This window comes from Triticum urartu, chromosome 5 (assembly GCF_003073215.2).
Source record: "Triticum urartu cultivar G1812 chromosome 5, Tu2.1, whole genome shotgun sequence".
In the NCBI taxonomy this organism is placed as follows: Eukaryota; Viridiplantae; Streptophyta; class Magnoliopsida; order Poales; family Poaceae; genus Triticum; species Triticum urartu.
Genome location: NC_053026.1, coordinates 450,784,705 through 450,802,068, shown reverse-complemented (window position 1 = coordinate 450,802,068; position 17,364 = coordinate 450,784,705). Strand labels below are relative to the sequence as shown.

Genomic DNA, 17,364 nt, shown 5'->3' with positions numbered 1-17,364 from the left:
ATAGAACTATATGAGCCATGGAGAGAACTGCCCTGAAGATTCGGACTTCTTTTTACCAAATGGACGAATGGCTCAACTGGTGAATGCATAGGCGGAGGGATCTGCTTATGTAATTGCTCCCCTGTTTTTACCGCTCATGTAGTTTGAAATTCGAATGGGAACAACAGAGCACTGGGCAGGCGGCCTGACAAAGGCATTCACTTGTTAACACTGTACACTGCTACTTGTCCAGCATTCCATTGTATGGCCCACCCAAGAGGCAAACATAGTCAGGTTACCTCAAATTTACATCAGTCAACAGAAACCATGTTTGCAATGGGCAAAATGCAGTTCTCAGATTCTCTAACGCAATCCAGCCAACAATATGTACACCAGTCTATAGGCATGTTGATTCTGTAAAAAAAATTCAGAATGCTTTACCATACAACCGGAAAATTCATACTGGACGAGCGTACTGTCGAAAAATTCAGAATGCATGACCGTATTGTTAAAAAATTCAGAAAACAATACAACATTCTGCGGGTAGACATACATCATACATACTAACTTGAAATCAGTTCAAATATACATGCAGAGGGGTTTCTTTTTTATTTTGAAACAAGCCATATTGCTATTGCCACACCTAACATCAGGCGGTACATTCAAGTATGCATGAAACAAGAAAAGTTCTACCAACTGAATAACTGCCACATATTTTGTTCCACAGAATTATAGTCTTTAGAAAAACAATAAACAAACAGATAGATTTGCATTCACTGCTCAGAGGGCGTTCATCCGTAGATCACCCACTCCATGGCAATTGTTTCGCATGTGCCCTTCAATGCCACAGTTTTTGCACCTTGCTGGTTTGCAAATAGGCTTCAGAATATCACCCCGGTCCGGGCAGGTTGTTCTCTTGTGTCCCTGCTGACGACATATCGTGCAGAACCACTTTTTGTTGAGCCCCTCGTACGGTGCCTTCACCTGGTAGTTGTTGGGCGCCCCATCTCTTTCTGCTTCTTTGGTGCCACCCACCTCTGAAATATGGCTTCACCCGCCTGTGCCTTATTTCATACAGTTGCGTCATGTATGCATGAGTCTTCAAGTTATATTTCTCCACGAATATCTTCCAAGCATCCTCAAATACATCGATTGTAAGCATGTTTTCACTACCTTGTGGAACTCCGCCCTAAACTCGCTCTTGGTGTACAATGAACCGTGCGATTGCTTTTACGTGCCACTTGCACCATCGATGCACTCTCTGAGGCATAACATTTTGTATGGCAACCTCCATCGCGCGGTTCTGATCTGCACAACAACACAAATCATATTAGATATCAATGCTTTGTGAACAATAATACCAGTGTTGTCTCTACTAACTGCAGCTGCTGGTTAATCTTTAGTCCAGCGTTGTACTACTTCTCAATCCACCTGCACCATTGCTCCATTTTCTGCGAGACGATCTTCCAGTCCTAGCACATCTCCCCTCTCGGCATATGGTTGCAATTTCTGCCATATTATTTGAATAAGGCGATGGGCCAATTGTAAGCAATAATACCAGTGTTGCTGAGTCGAACCAACTCCATTGCATGCATATACATGTTGAAGTGTCTATAAGAGAAAGAGTTTATGATCCATGTTATTCCTCTGATAATGGGAATGGTTTGCTGGCAGGATGTAGCATATTTCGTCCACCGCTTCACTAGATGCTTCGCTAGAATTTCATTCACACGGATGAGTCAAGCACCTGTAATTAACAACAAAGTGCAGGTCTTGTTAGGCCAATACACAACTGAAAATTCAAACGCTTGGCAGTTTTCAAACAACAAAAGCAAAAAATGCCACTGGCACCTTCTTCAAACTCATCGATAGTTAACATATGGTTGACTACCTTGTGGGAACTCTGCATGGAATTTATTCTTCTTCGTGTATAGTGGTCCAAACGTCTCCTACAACTTCTTCAACACATGCCATTTACACAACCAGTGCTTGGCATCACACTCTGGATCACGACATCCATTTCTTAGTTTTGGCCTGAAAATGAAGAAGCACATCCATTGCTTAGTATGTTTTAGGCGCAACCCCTCCCATGAAATAAAGGAACTCAGAGAATACGCAGTTGAAACTTTGAACTGTTTCATCGCGGACAAGGACCCCGGCTAAAACCACACTCTGGAAATGACCTCGTGTTCTCGATTCCTGCTTTTCCCTGTATCAACAGCAAAACACAATCTTAATACATAAGCTCCTGGCATAAGAATGTAACAATCAAGTCAAAAAGAAATAAAAGAATTCAGTTAAATGGGTACTCACTTCGCGACCAAATACTATCTGCTGCATACATCTCGTCATTTCTACATTCAACCTGATCTGGCCATACCTAATACAAAAACCTTTCTCCCAAGAATAAAGGTTGTAAAAATCGTAGGCCTCCCCTCAATGAGCCAGCACTTTTTCCTGATTTAGGCATGATCACACTCTCAGATGAGTTCTCAGCGAATCCCCTAATTTCCTTTTCAAGAGCTAGTACCCCTAGATGGTCCTGCTGATCCAATGCACATCCTGATCCTGCTCATAAATTACACCCCAGTTTAATAAGATCACACCATATAGCTTCCACATTGATGTTTCAAGTCCAGCTTCAAGCGCACGAACGAGTCAGTGTACTTCAAAAAATAAATGTACTCAATGCACCTAACGTTTCCTAAATACCTTAATCAATGTACAGTACCACTACATTTGGTTTTTGGTAATCACCAAATCACATAGCACTTCTTTCTGAAGGTTATTGCTACTTCAGTTCTGACATGGAAGGAGCATACATCATACAAGCAATGCTGCAACTTGAGCCCTGGCATTTCTATTTCAACAGTTTGTAGCTTTCCTACAAATTACAAAATGCAACCTGATGTCTTTCAGAAACTTATAAGCATTTTTCTGAACATATTTCACTAATGTCATTTTCTAAAAACTAATGCGTGAGTGCACGGTTTCATACTAATTCAATACATCCCAGATTCCTTACATATGGCTGCATTGATACAAAACCAGTATTCTCAAACTCAGCTAGTTAAGATCAGTCGCATGGCACTACCCATGTGTTTCTATTTCAAATTGCAGCTCTAAAGCAGAAACTCCAAGACTGAATTCTCTGTTCCTTCATTTTGATTATTCCAGAACAACCACCCTTTATAACTAATGAACACCTGAAACCTGAAGGAAATATGCCCTAGAGGCAATAATAAAGTTATTATTTATTTCCTTATATCATGATAAATGTTTATTATTCATGCTAGAATTGTATTAACCGGAAACATAATACATGTGTGAATACATAGACAAACAGAGTGTCACTAGTATGCCTCTACTTGACTAGCTCGTTAATCAAAGATGGTTATGTTTCCTAACCATGAACAAAGAGTTGTTATTTGATTAATGGGATCACATCATTAGGTGAATGATCTGATTGACATGACCCATTCCATTAGCTTAGCACCCGATCGTTTAGTATGTTGCTATTGCTTTCTTCATGACTTATACATGTTCCTATGACTATGAGATTATGCAACTCCCGTTTGCCGGAGGAACACTTTGTGTGCTACCAAATGTCACAACGTAAATGGGTGATTATAAAGGTGCTCTACAGGTGTCTCCAAAGGTAGATGTTGGGTTGGCGTATTTCGAGATTAGGATTTGTCACTCCGATTGTCGGAGAGGTATCTCTGGGCCCTCTCGGTAATGCACATCACATAAGCCTTGCAAGCATTATAACTAATGAGTTAGTTGAGATATGATGTATTACGGAACGAGTAAAGAGACTTGCCGGTCATGTCTACATTGTTCTGGAACCGTAGGGTCCGCACGCTTAACGTTACGATGACAGTTATTATGAGTTTATACATTTTGATGTACCGAAGTTAGTTCGGAGTCCCGGATGTGATCACGGACATGACGAGGAGTCTCGAAATGGTCGAGACATAAAGATTGATATATTGGATGACTATATTCGAACACCAGAAGCGTTCCGGAGAATTTTCGGATAAAACCGAATCACCGGGGGGTTGCCGGAACCCCCCGGGGGGTTAACGGGCCTCATGGGCCTAAAGTGGAGAAGAGGAAGGGGCTGCCAGGGCAGGCCGCGCGCCCCCTCTCCCCCTAGTCCAAATTGGACAAGGAGGGAGGGGCGGCGCCCCCCTCTTTCCCTCTCTTCTCCCACCAATCCTACTTGGACAAGGAAAAGGGGGGAGTCCTACTCCCGGTAGGAGTAGGACTCCTCCTGCACGCCTCCATAGGGCCGGCCGAACCCCCCCCCCCCTTGGATCCTTTATATACGGAGGCAAGGGGGAACCCTAGTACACACAATTGATCAACGTGATCGTTCCTTAGCCGTGTGCGGTGCCCCCTTCCACCATATTCCACCTCGGTCATATCGTTGTAGTGCTTAGGCGAAGCCCTGCGTCGGTAGTACATCATCATCGTCACCACGCCGTTGTGCTGACGGAACTCATCCCCGAAGCTTTGCTGGATCTGAGCCCGGGGAGCGTCATCGAGCTATACGTGTGCTAAGAACTCGGAGGTGCCGGAGTAACGGCGCTTGGATCGGTCGGGTCGGGAATACGTACGACTACTTCCTCTATGTTGCGTCAATGCTTCCGCTTCGGTCTATGAGGGTACGTAGACAACACTCTCCCCTCTCGTTGCTATGCATCACCATGATCTTGCGTGTGCGTAGGCAATTTTTTGAAATTACTACGCTCCCCAACAGTGGTATCAGAGCCTAGGTTTTATGGTTTGATGTTATTTGCACGAGTAGAACACAAGTGAGTTGTGGGCGATATAAGTCATACTGCCTACCAGCATGTCATACTTTGGTTCGGCGGTATTGTTGGATGAAGCGGCCCGGACCGACATTACGCGTACGCTTACGTGAGACCGGTTCTCCCGACGTGCTTTGCACAAAGGTGGCTTGCGGGTGTCTGTTTCTCCAACTTTAGTTAAACCGAGTGTGGCTACGCCTGGTCCTTGCGAAGGTTAAAACGGCATCAACTTGACAAACTATCGTTGTGGTTTTGATGCGTAAGTAAGATTGGTTCTTGCTTAAGCCCGTAGCAGCCACGTAAAACATGCAACAACAAAGTAGAGGACGTCTAACTTGTTTTTGCAGGGCATGTTGTGATGTGATATTGTCAAGACATGATGCTAAATTTTATTGTATGAGATGATCATGTTTTGTAACCAAGTTATCGGCAACTGGCAGGAGCCATATGGTTGTCGCTTTATTGTATGCAATACAATCGCACTGTAATGCTTTACTTTATCACTAAGCGGTAGCGATAGTCGTGGAAGTATAAGATTGGCGAGACGACAACGATGCTACGATGGAGATCAAGGTGTCGCGCCGGTGACGATGGTGATCATGACGGTGCTTCGGAGATGGAGATCACAAGCACAAGATGATGATGGCCATGTCATATCACTTATATTGATTGCATGTGATGTTTATCTTTTATGCATCTTATCTTGCTTTGATTGACGGTAGCATTATAAGATGATCTCTCACTAAATTATCAAGAAGTGTTCCCCCTGAGTATGCACCGTTGCCAAAGTTCGTCGTGCCCAGACACCACATGATGATCGGGTGTGATAAGCTCTACGTTCATCTACAACGGGTGCAAGCCAGTTTTGCACACGCAGAATACTCAGGTTAAACTTGACGAGCCTAGCATATGCAGATATGGCCTCGGAACACCTGAGATCGAAAGATCGAGCGTGAATCATATAGTAGATATGATCAACATAACAATGTTCACCATTGAAAACTACTCCATCTCACGTGATGATCGGTTATGGTTTAGTTGATTTGGATCACGTGATCACTTAGAAGATTAGAGGGATGTCTATCTAAGTGGGAGTTCTTAAGTAATTGATTAATTGAACTTAAACTTATCATGAACTTAGTACCTGATAGTATCTTGCTTGTTTATGTGATTGTAGATAGATGGCTGGCTGTTGTTCCGTTGAATTTTAATGCGTTCCTGAGAAAGCAAAGTTGAAAGATGATGGTAGCAATTACACGGACTGGGTCCGTAACTTGAGGATTATCCTCATTGCTGCTCAGAAGAATTACGTCCTGGAAGCACCGCTGGGTGCCAGGCCTGCTGCTGGAGCAACACCAGATGTTATGAACGTCTGGCAGAGCAAAGCTGATGACTACTCGATAGTTCAGTGTGCCATGCTTTACGGCTTAGAATCGGGACTTCAACGACGTTTTGAACGTCATGGAGCATATGAGATGTTCCAGGAGTTGAAGTTAATATTTCAAGCAAATGCTCGGATTGAGAGATATGAAGTCTCCAATAAGTTCTATAGCTGCAAGATGGAGGAGAACAGTTCTGTCAGTGAGCATATACTCAAAATGTCTGGGTATAATAATCACTTGATTCAGATGGGAGTTAATCTTCCAGATGATTGCGTCATTGACAGAATTCTCCAATCACTGCCACCAAGCTACAAGAGCTTCGTGATGAACTATAATATGCAAGGGATGAATAAGACTATTCCCGAGCTCTTCGCAATGCTGAAAGCTGCGGAGGTAGAAATCAAGAAGGAGCATCAAGTGTTGATGGTCAACAAGACTACTAGTTTCAAGAAAAAGGGCAAAGGGAAGAAGAAGGGAAACTTCAAGAAGAATGGCAAGCAAGTTGCTGCTCAGGAGAAGAAACCCAAGTCTGGACCTAAGCCTGAAACTGAGTGCTTCTACTGCAAGCAGACTGGTCACTGGGAGCGGAACTGCCCCAAGTATTTGGCGGATAAAAAGGATGGCAAGGTGAACAAAGGTATATGTGATATACATGTTATTGATGTGTACCTTACTAGAGCTCGCAGTAGCACCTGGGTATTTGATACTGGTTCTGTTGCTAATATTTGCAACTCGAAACAGGGACTACGGATTAAGCGAACACTGGCGAAGGACGAGGTGACGATGCGCGTGGGAAATGGTTCCAAAGTCGATGTGATCGCGGTCGGCACGCTACCTCTACATCTACCTTCGGGATTAGTATTAGACCTAAATAATTGTTATTTGGTGCCAGCGTTGAGCATGAACATTATATCTGGATCTTGTTTGATGCGAGACGGTTATTCATTTAAATCAGAGAATAATGGTTGTTCTATTTATATGAGTAATATCTTTTATGGTCATGCACCCTTGAAGAGTGGTCTATTTATGATGAATCTCAATAGTGGTGATACACATATTCATAATGTTGAAGCCAAAAGATGCAGAGTTGATAATGATAGCGCAACTTATTTGTGGCATTGCCGTTTAGGTCATATCGGTATAAAGCGCATGAAGAAACTCCATACTGATGGACTTTTGGAACCACTTGATTATGAATCACTTGGTACTTGCGAACCGTGCCTCATGGGCAAGATGACTAAAACACCGTTCTCCGGTACTATGGAGAGAGCAACAGATTTGTTGGAAATCATACATACCGATGTATGTGGTCCGATGAATATTGAGGCTCGTGGCGGATATCGTTATTTTCTCACCTTCAAAGATGATTTAAGCAGATATGGGTATATCTACTTAATGAAACACAAGTCTAAAACATTTGAAAAGTTCAAAGAATTTCAGAGTGAAGTTGAAAATCATCGTAACAAGAAAATAAAGTTTCTACGATCTGATCGTGGAGGAGAATATTTGAGTTACGAGTTTGGTGTACATTTGAAACAATGCGGAATAGTTTCGCAACTCACGCCACCCAAAACACCACAGCGTAATGGTGTGTCCGAACGTCGTAATCGTACTTTACTAGATATGGTGCGATCTATGATGTCTCTTACTGATTTACCGCTATCGTTTTGGGGTTATGCTTTAGAGACGTCCGCATTCACGTTAAATAGGGCACCATCAAAATCCGTTGAGACGACGCCTTATGAACTATGGTTTGGCAAGAAACCAAAGTTGTCGTTTCTTAAAGTTTGGGGCTGCGATGCTTATGTGAAAAAGCTTCAACCTGATAAGCTCGAACCCAAATCGGAGAAATGTGTCTTCATAGGATACCCAAAGGAAACTGTTGGGTACACCTTCTATCACAGATCCGAAGGCAAGACATTCGTTGCTAAGAATGGATCCTTTCTAGAGAAGGAGTTTCTCTCGAAAGAAGTGAGTGTGAGGAAAGTAGAACTTGACGAGGTAACTGTACCTGCTCCCTTATTGGAAAGTAGTACATCACAGAAAACTGTTTCTATGAGACCTACACCAATAAGTGAGGAAGCTAATGATAATGATCATGAAACTTCAGGACAAGATACTACTGAACCTCGTAGATCAACCAGAGTGAGATCCGCGCTAGAGTGGTACGGTAATCCTGTTCTGGAAATCATGCTACTCGATCATGATGAACCTACGAACTATGAAGAAGCAATGGTGAGCCCAGATTCCGCAAAATGGCTTGAAGCCATGAAATCTGAGATGGGATCCATGTATGAGAACAAAGTATGGACTTTGGTTGACTTGCCCGATGATCGGCAAGCAATTGAGAATAAATGGATCTTCGAGAAGAAGACTGACGCTGATGGTAATGTTACTGTCTACAAAGCTCGACTTGTCGCAAAAGGTTTTCGACAAGTTCAAGGGGTTGACTACGATGAGACCTTCTCACCCGTAGCAATGCTTAAGTCTGTCCGAATAATGTTAGCAATTGTCGCATTTTATGATTATGAAATTTGGCAGATGGATGTCAAAACTGCATTTCTGAATGGATTTCTGGAAGAAGAGTTGTATATGATGCAACCAGAAGGTTTTGTCGATCCAAAGGGAGCTAACAAAGTGTGCAAGCTCCAGCAATCCATTTATGGACTGGTGCAAGCCTCTCGGAGTTGGAATAAACGCTTTGATAGTGTGATCAAAGCATTTGGTTTTATACAGACTTTCGGAGAAGCCTATATTTACAAGAAAGTGAGTGGGAGCTCTGTAGCATTTCTGATATTATATGTGGATGACATATTACTGATTGGAAATGATATAGAATTTCTGGATAGCATAAAGGGATACTTGAATAAGAGTTTTTCAATGAAAGACCTCGGTGAAGCTGCTTACATATTAGGCATAAAGATCTATAGAGATAGATCAAGACGCTTAATTGGACTTTCACAAAGCACATACCTTGACAAGATTTTGAAGAAGTTCAAAATGGATCAAGCAAAGAAAGGGTTCTTGCCTGTGTTACAAGGTGTGAAGTTGAGTCAGACTCAATGCCCGACCACTGCAGAAGATAGAGAGAAAATGAAAGATGTTCCCTATGCTTCAGCCATAGGCTCTATCATGTATGCAATGCTGTGTACCAGACCTGATGTGTGCCTTGCTATAAGTCTAGCAGGGAGGTACCAAAGTAATCCAGGAGTGGATCACTGGACATCGGTCAAGAACATCCTGAAGTACCTGAAAAGGACTAAGGATATGTTTCTCGTATATGGAGGTGACAAAGAGCTCATCGTAAACGGTTGCGTTGATGCAAGCTTTGACACTGATCCGGACGATTCTAAATCGCAAACCGGATACGTGTTTACATTAAACGGTGGAGCTGTCAGTTGGTGCAGTTCTAAACAAAGCGTTGTGGCGGGATCTACATGTGAAGCGGAGTACATAGCTGCTTCAGAAGCAGCGAACGAAGGAGTCTGGATGAAGGAGTTCATATCCGATCTAGGTGTCATACCTAGTGCATCGGGTCCAATGAAAATCTTTTGTGACAATACTGGTGCAATTGCCTTGCCAAAGGAATCCAGATTTCACAAGAGTACCAAGCACATCAAGAGACGCTTCAATTCCATCCGGGATCTAGTCCATGTGGGAGACATAGAGATTTGCAAGATACATACGGATCTGAATGTTGCAGACCCGTTGACTAAGCCTCTTCCATGAGCAAAACATGATCAGCACCAAGGCTCCATGGGTGTTAGAATCATTACTGTGTAATCTAGATTATTGACTCTAGTGCAAGTGGGAGACTTGAAGGAAATATGCCCTAGAGGCAATAATAAAGTTATTATTTATTTCCTTATATCATGATAAATGTTTATTATTCATGCTAGAATTGTATTAACCGGAAACATAATACATGTGTGAATACATAGACAAACAGAGTGTCACTAGTATGCCTCTACTTGACTAGCTCGTTAATCAAAGATGGTTATGTTTCCTAACCATGAACAAAGAGTTGTTATTTGATTAATGGGATCACATCATTAGGTGAATGATCTGATTGACATGACCCATTCCATTAGCTTAGCACCCGATCGTTTAGTATGTTGCTATTGCTTTCTTCATGACTTATACATGTTCCTATGACTATGAGATTATGCAACTCCAGTTTGCCGGAGGAACACTTTGTGTGCTACCAAACGTCACAACGTAAATGGGTGATTATAAAGGTGCTCTACAGGTGTCTCCAAAGGTAGATGTTGGGTTGGCGTATTTCGAGATTAGGATTTGTCACTCCAATTGTCGGAGAGGTATCTCTGGGCCCTCTCGGTAATGCACATCACATAAGCCTTGCAAGCATTATAACTAATGAGTTAGTTGAGAGATGATGTATTACGGAACGAGTAAAGAGACTTGCCGGTAACGAGATTGAACTAGGTATTGGATACCGACGATCGAATCTCGGACAAGTAACATACCGATGACAAAGGGAACAACGTATGTTGTTATGCGGTCTGACCGATAAAGATCTTCGTAGAATATGTAGGAGCCAATATGGGCATCCAGGTCCCGCTATTGGTTATTGACCGGAGACGTGTCTCGGTCATGTCTACATTGTTCTGGAACCGTAGGGTCCGCACGCTTAACGTTACGATGACAGTTATTATGAGTTTATACATTTTGATGTACCGAAGTTAGTTCGGAGTCCCGGATGTGATCACGGACATGACGAGGAGTCTCGAAATGGTCGAGACATAAAGATTGATATATTGGATGACTATATTCGAACACCAGAAGCGTTCCGGAGAATTTTCGGATAAAACCGAATCACCGGGGGGTTGCCGGAACCCCCCGGGGGGTTAACGGGCCTCATGGGCCTAAAGTGGAGAAGAGGAAGGGGCAGCCAGGGCAGGCCGCGCGCCCCCTCTCCCCCTAGTCCAAATTGGACAAGGAGGGAGGGGCGGCGCCCCCCTCTTTCCCTCTCTTCTCCCACCAATCCTACTTGGACAAGGAAAAGGGGGGAGTCCTACTCCCGGTAGGAGTAGGACTCCTCCTGCATGCCTCCATAGGGCCGGCCGAACCCCCCCTTGGATACTTTATATAAGGAGGCAAGGGGGAACCCTAGTACACACAATTGATCAACGTGATCGTTCCTTAGCCGTGTGCGGTGCCCCCTTCCACCATATTCCACCTCGGTCATATCGTTGTAGTGCTTAGGCGAAGCCCTGCGTCGGTAGTACATCATCATCGTCACCAGGCCGTTGTGCTGACGGAACTCATCCCCGAAGCTTTGCTGGATCTGAGCCCGGGGAGCGTCATCGAGCTGTACGTGTGCTAAGAACTCGGAGGTGCCGGAGTAACGGCGCTTGAATCGGTCGGGTCGGGAATACGTACGACTACTTCCTCTATGTTGCGTCAATGCTTCCGCTTCGGTCTATGAGGGTACGTAGACAACACTCTCCCCTCTCGTTGCTATGCATCACCATGATCTTGCGTGTGCGTAGGAATTTTTTTGAAATTACTACATTCCCCAACAAAACCTTTGTCTTCTCTTTCTCTAATTCCCATCGGAACGGTTATACATGTTTTCAGCATGGACTATCACCCTAAACGGCTAAACATCAGCAAAGATTATCTCAGAACAACCCCCATTTATAACTAAACCTTTGTCTTCTTTTTCTCTAATTCCCATCAGAACGGTTACATGTTTTCAGCATGGACTATCACCCTAAACATCAGCAAAGATAATGCAATGCACAGACATCTACAGCCAGTGCAGCAGCACCCCAACCATTTACAGAAGTCAAGTATGCAAGTTCATCTGTCCTAGGAATTAATTCATTACATTTTACATCTTCTGTGTGCCTATTTGTATCTTATATCCATACATCCGTAATCGATGAATTATTTCCACTACATTATTTTTTTAGGTGAATTCTCATATCTATTTATCCATACCTTCATATTCCAGTATGCACAAAAGACATCTCCCACAAGCAAATGGTTCTTTTCATTTGTTCTTACCAAAAAGCGCTGCTACCAATTGATGCAACAACAATTCTAGCACTACATTTCATTTTTCAAGGACAACCTCTCCCCACAAATATCTGAAAATTAAGCATAACTTATATACCATCTACAACACACACAAAAATCAATCCACGAGCCTGCACTGCAATCAACAATGGCATGTAAGTTACGTGAGTCCAGCCTGGTGTCTTCGGATCAATCTGTCCAATAGATTGTTCAGAAGCTTGCGGTTCAGTATCTGCTTCGCCTGCAGCCCTCCCCCCGTCAACGCTACCACTCGCCATGGGTGGTTGATGAATCTACGTACCTAGGGTAGGGGCACGGACCTGTCCAAGAAGCCCTACCCGAGGACGTCCCTAGAAGAGGTCACCTTTCAATCGACTTGAAGGTATCCCACTCGACGGATTCAAGACAATCGACCAAGAAGCTATCACTCGACCAAGAAGCTATCAAGAAGCTATCACTCGACTGCCAGAAGACCTAAAGTCACTCCGCAGGCAAACGGTCGGCTATTTAGCAGTCTTTATGGTCATTATAGCACTTTATTAGGGGTGTTACCAATAACGCCCACCTTAAATGTACCTTAAACCCTGTATTACTGAGGGCAGGAGGGGGCCGGCGAACTCTATATAAGCCACCCCCCTCCTCAGTATGAAGGGTTCACACCCCTGTTATCTGCACACTCATAATCCAATCGACCGCCTCCGGGCACCGAGACGTAGGGCTATTACTTCCTCCGAGAAGGGCCTGAACTCGTAAACCTTGTGTGCTTACAACTTCCCAATAGCTAAGATCTAGCCTCTTCATACACCCCCCCCTACATTACTGTCAGACTTAGAACCATGACAGTTGGCGCCCACCTTGGGGCAGGAGTCTTAGCGCCTAAATTGGTGAAGTTGCATTTTTTCCGATCCATTTGATCATGTTTTCCTGCGGAGGTTTGGTAGAGGGCTGCGAGATCCGTCTCGGCGCGCTCACCTTCATCGCCGACGACTCCGCCTGGCTTCAGGAGGCGCCGCTCGACGTCGACGCGCTCCCCGTCCGCGGCGCGACGCACTTTCGCGCATGTGTTCATGGCGTCCTCCTGCGGCAGCCGTCGACTCAGTACCAATCGGCTCCTGTTTCATCTCCCCGCCTCGCCTCCCACCAGCGCAAGCGCTCAGGTCGGTCGAGGCTTCAGCGGTGGGTGAGGCATGCCGTGGCCCGCCAGTCGGCAGCCCCGCAAGTCGCGGCAATCGAGCCCGACGAATCTCTCTACGGCCTGTTCGACCTGTCGACTGGCTCCGCGGAGACAGCATCCGAGTGCGACAGCAGCGACCCAGCGGCTGAGGTCCTGGCGGTCGAGGGGACACACAGTCCTCCCGGATTCCCTCGCGCTGACGGAGGCGCGGGTGGAGGCGACCCGTCGCATCCCCATGATGAGTACCGTCCCGAACCCCTCACGTCATTGCAGCGAGAGGAGCTTCGCCACTGGAACATGGATGCGCTCCACACTCCTATTGTTGGGGAAACCCCTGAGGCCCGGGCCTTGGAGGACGCGCGCTTGGCTAACCTGGCCGAGCGCACTCGACTGGAGAATCTCCCGCGAATACTCGACGAGAAAGCGCGTCAGCGGGCTCCCGAGTCCAGTCGGCGTCAGCAAGCTCCCGAGTCCAGTCGACGCCAGCTCTTCCCGCCACCGCAGGTATACCGAACCCCAGTTCAGAATTTGGCTGCTGCGGCTCGTATAGCGGAATCAATTCAGCCCTCCCAGTCAGAAGCTGGCAGAGGCTTGTTGCAGATCAGAGCGTTGCTCCGGGCGGCGGGAAATCAGAATTCCGCCGTCTCACAGTCGTGGAACAGGATCCACAGTCGATCCGTTGCATCAGAAACGGTCCAGTCGGCTCACAGCCCGAGATCGCCCCCGAGGCGTGAGGGACGTGACGATCCACGTGATCAGTATAGGAGAAATGAACAGTATGACCACCGGTTCGATCGAGATGATTGACGTCGAGTGCCAACCCCTCCCCCGAGGAGTGGGTCGTATGCGCCTCGACGACAAGATGATAGACGCCCTCATAGTGTTGGGCAGAGGTTTCCAGTCGACCCCAGAGACCCAGGCTTTGATGCGAGATCTATCCTCGTTCAAGGTTTGGTTGACAGGAACAGGGCTCATAGAGGAGGCCACAACGGAGATGCGCCCGCCAGCAGCAGAGTACATGCTTCAGGACCAGAATGTTTCAGTCGAGCCATCAGGGCCGCAGTGATTCCTCCCAATTTCAGGCTGGCGACTGGAGTCAGCAAGTTCATCGGTGAGTCCAAGCCCGACACTTGGCTCGAAGATTACCGAGTGGCTGTACAGATTGGCGGTGGCAATGATGAGGTAGCCATGAAGCATTTGCCTCTCATGTTGGAGGGCTCAGCCAGGGCGTGGCTGAATCAGTTGGCACCCAGCAGCATTTACACCTGGGAAGACCTCTCCCGAGTGTTTGTCACGACCTTTGAAGGAACATGCAAATGACCTGCAGGCCTCACAGAGTTGCGGTCGTGCGTGCAGAAGCCGAATGAAACACTGAGGGATTACATCCAGAGATGGATCACGCTGCACCACACAGTTGAGAATGTGCCAGACCATCAAGCAGTTTGCGCTTTCAAAGAAGGCGTTAAATACAGAGAGTTGAATCTGAAGTTCGGTCGAACTGGAGAGATGTCTCTGAATCGGATGATGGAGATCGCCACAAAGTACGCTAATGGTGAAGACGAAGACCGACTCCGAAGCGGCAAGCTCAAGGCAGTCGCCCAAGAAGCCGGAGGAAACTCCACTCGGAAGCAGAAGCGGAAGGCCGAGCCCGTCGCTCCTGGGGAGGCCCTGGCCGTTGCCCAGGGAAACTTCAAGGGGAAACCCAAGGGCACTTGGAAGCCCAAGAAAGTCAAAGATCAAGATGGGAATGATGTTTTGGACTTACCATGTCACATCCACACCAAGAAAGATGAAGAGGGTAATTTTATTTACCCAAAGCATACCACTCGACAGTGCCGGCTCCTGATCCAGCAGTTCCAGGGCAAGCAGCCCAAAGATAAGGAAAAAGAGCCTGACAGGATTGAGGACAAGGAAGACAGTGACGGTGGGTACCCTCAAGTCAATTCCACCCTGATGATTTTTGCCGATGTTGAAAGCAAGAGTCGACTGAAAGTCATTAACCGTGAGGTGAACATGGTTGCCCCGGCAACACCCAATTACCTGAAGTGGTCGCAGACTGCCATCACATTCGACCAGTCTGATCACCCGACGCACATTGCCACCCCTGGGAGGCAAGCTTTGGTGGTCGACCCAGTTGTCGAAGGCACTCGACTGACTAAGGTATTGATGGACGGCGGCAGTGGCCTGAACATACTGTACGCTGAGACTTTGAAAGGAATGGGCATTCCGATGTCCAGACTCAGTACCAGCAACATGAGCTTCCATGGAGTCATTCCTGGGAAGAAAGCCGAGTCACTCGGCCAGATTGCTCTTGATGTGGTTTTCGGTGATTCAAAGAATTACCGCAAGGGAAGGTTGACATTCGAGGTTGTGGATTTCCAGAGTGCTTATCATGCCATTTTGGGCAGGCCAGCTTACGCACGCTTCATGGCTCGACCATGTTACGTGTATCTCAAACTGAAGATGCCTGGCCCCAAAGGTGTGATCACTGTTACTGGCAACCGAAAGAAAGCGGAAGAATGCTTTCAGAAAGGCTCAAAGATCGCTGACGCTCAGATGGCAGTGGTCGAGCTGAAAGAGTATCAAAAGACTGCCGATCCGAGTGAATTGCTGTGAGCCAAGAAGCCTACTTCAGAATCGGCTTTCCAGTCGGCCGGTGAAACAAAGACAGTCCACATTCACCCGACCGACCCCGACGCTGCTCCAACTCACATCTCGACGACGCTCGACTCCAAATAGGAAGAAGCGCTCATCCATCTCCTCCGTGAGAACTGGGATATCTTCGCATGGAAACCCTCTGACATGCCTGGAGTTCCCAGAGAGCTGGCTGAGCACCGTCTATGAGTCGACCCAAAATTCAAGCCTGTGAAGGAACATCTTCGACGGTCCGCCGTCCAGAAGAAGCAAGCCATTGGCGAGGAAGTGGCTCGGCTCTTAGCAGCAGAGTTCATCCGAGAGATTTACCACTCCGAGTGGCTCGCCAATGTCGTCATGGTCCCCAAAAAGGACAAGTCACTCCGCATGTGCATTGACTTCAAGCATGTCAATCGGGCCTGCCCAAAAGATCATTTTCCTCTCCCTCGCATCGACCAAATAGTTGATTCGACTGCGGGGTGCGAGAGACTGTCTTTCCTAGACGCCTATTCCGGGTACCATCAGATCCGTCTGTATGGGCCCGACGAGATCAAAACAGCTTTCATCACTCCATTCGGATGCTTTTGTTACGTCACCATGCCGTTCGGCCTCAAGAACGCCGGAGCCACGTTCATGAGAATGATTCAGAAGTGTTTACTCACTCAAATCAGTCGGAATGTGGAGGCATACATGGATGATATTGTGGTCAAGTCCCGGAAAGGTTCCGACCTGCGGGCTGACCTTGTTGAAACCTTTGCCAACCTGAGGAGGTATGATATCAAGCTCAATCCATCAAAATGCACATTCGGAGTTCCAGGTGGAAAGTTACTCGGTTTTCTCATTTCCGAACGAGGGATCGACGCCAATCCTGAGAAAATTGGCACCATACTCCGGATGAAGCGTCCTGTACGCGTGCACGATGTCCAAAAGCTTACAGGCTGCTTGGCCGCTTTAAGTCGATTCATTTCTCGCCTCGGTGAAAAGGCGTTGCCTCTTTACCGACTGATGAAGAAGTCTGACAAGTTCGAGTGGACTCCATAAGCTGACGCAGCGTTTGCAGAGCTCAAAGCTCTGCTCTCCACCCAGCCGGTGCTTGCTGCCCCAATCAGCAAAGAGCCTTTGCTGCTTTACATTGCAGCCACGGGACAAGTTGTCAGCACAGTACTTACGGTCGAGCGGGAAGAGGAAGGAAAGGCCTTCAGAGTTCAACGCCCAGTCTATTACGTGTCTGAAGTTTTAACCCCTTCAAAACAAAGATACCCCCATTACCAGAAGCTTGTATATGGGATTTACATGACCACAAAGAAGGTTGCACATTACTTCTCTGACCACT

General features: G+C 46.4%; 1 long non-coding RNA gene across 1 annotated transcript; it reads right to left on the bottom strand.

Annotated features, from left to right (window-relative positions):
• Positions 1 to 1,840: 1,840 nt before the first annotated feature.
• LOC125556223 lies at positions 1,841 to 11,851 on the bottom strand. The gene is made up of 3 exons (XR_007305036.1): positions 11,728 to 11,851; positions 2,293 to 3,192; positions 1,841 to 2,188 (listed from the first exon to the last, which is right to left on the bottom strand). It is a non-coding gene; the product is annotated as an uncharacterized LOC125556223 (long non-coding RNA).
• Positions 11,852 to 17,364: the final 5,513 nt, after the last annotated feature.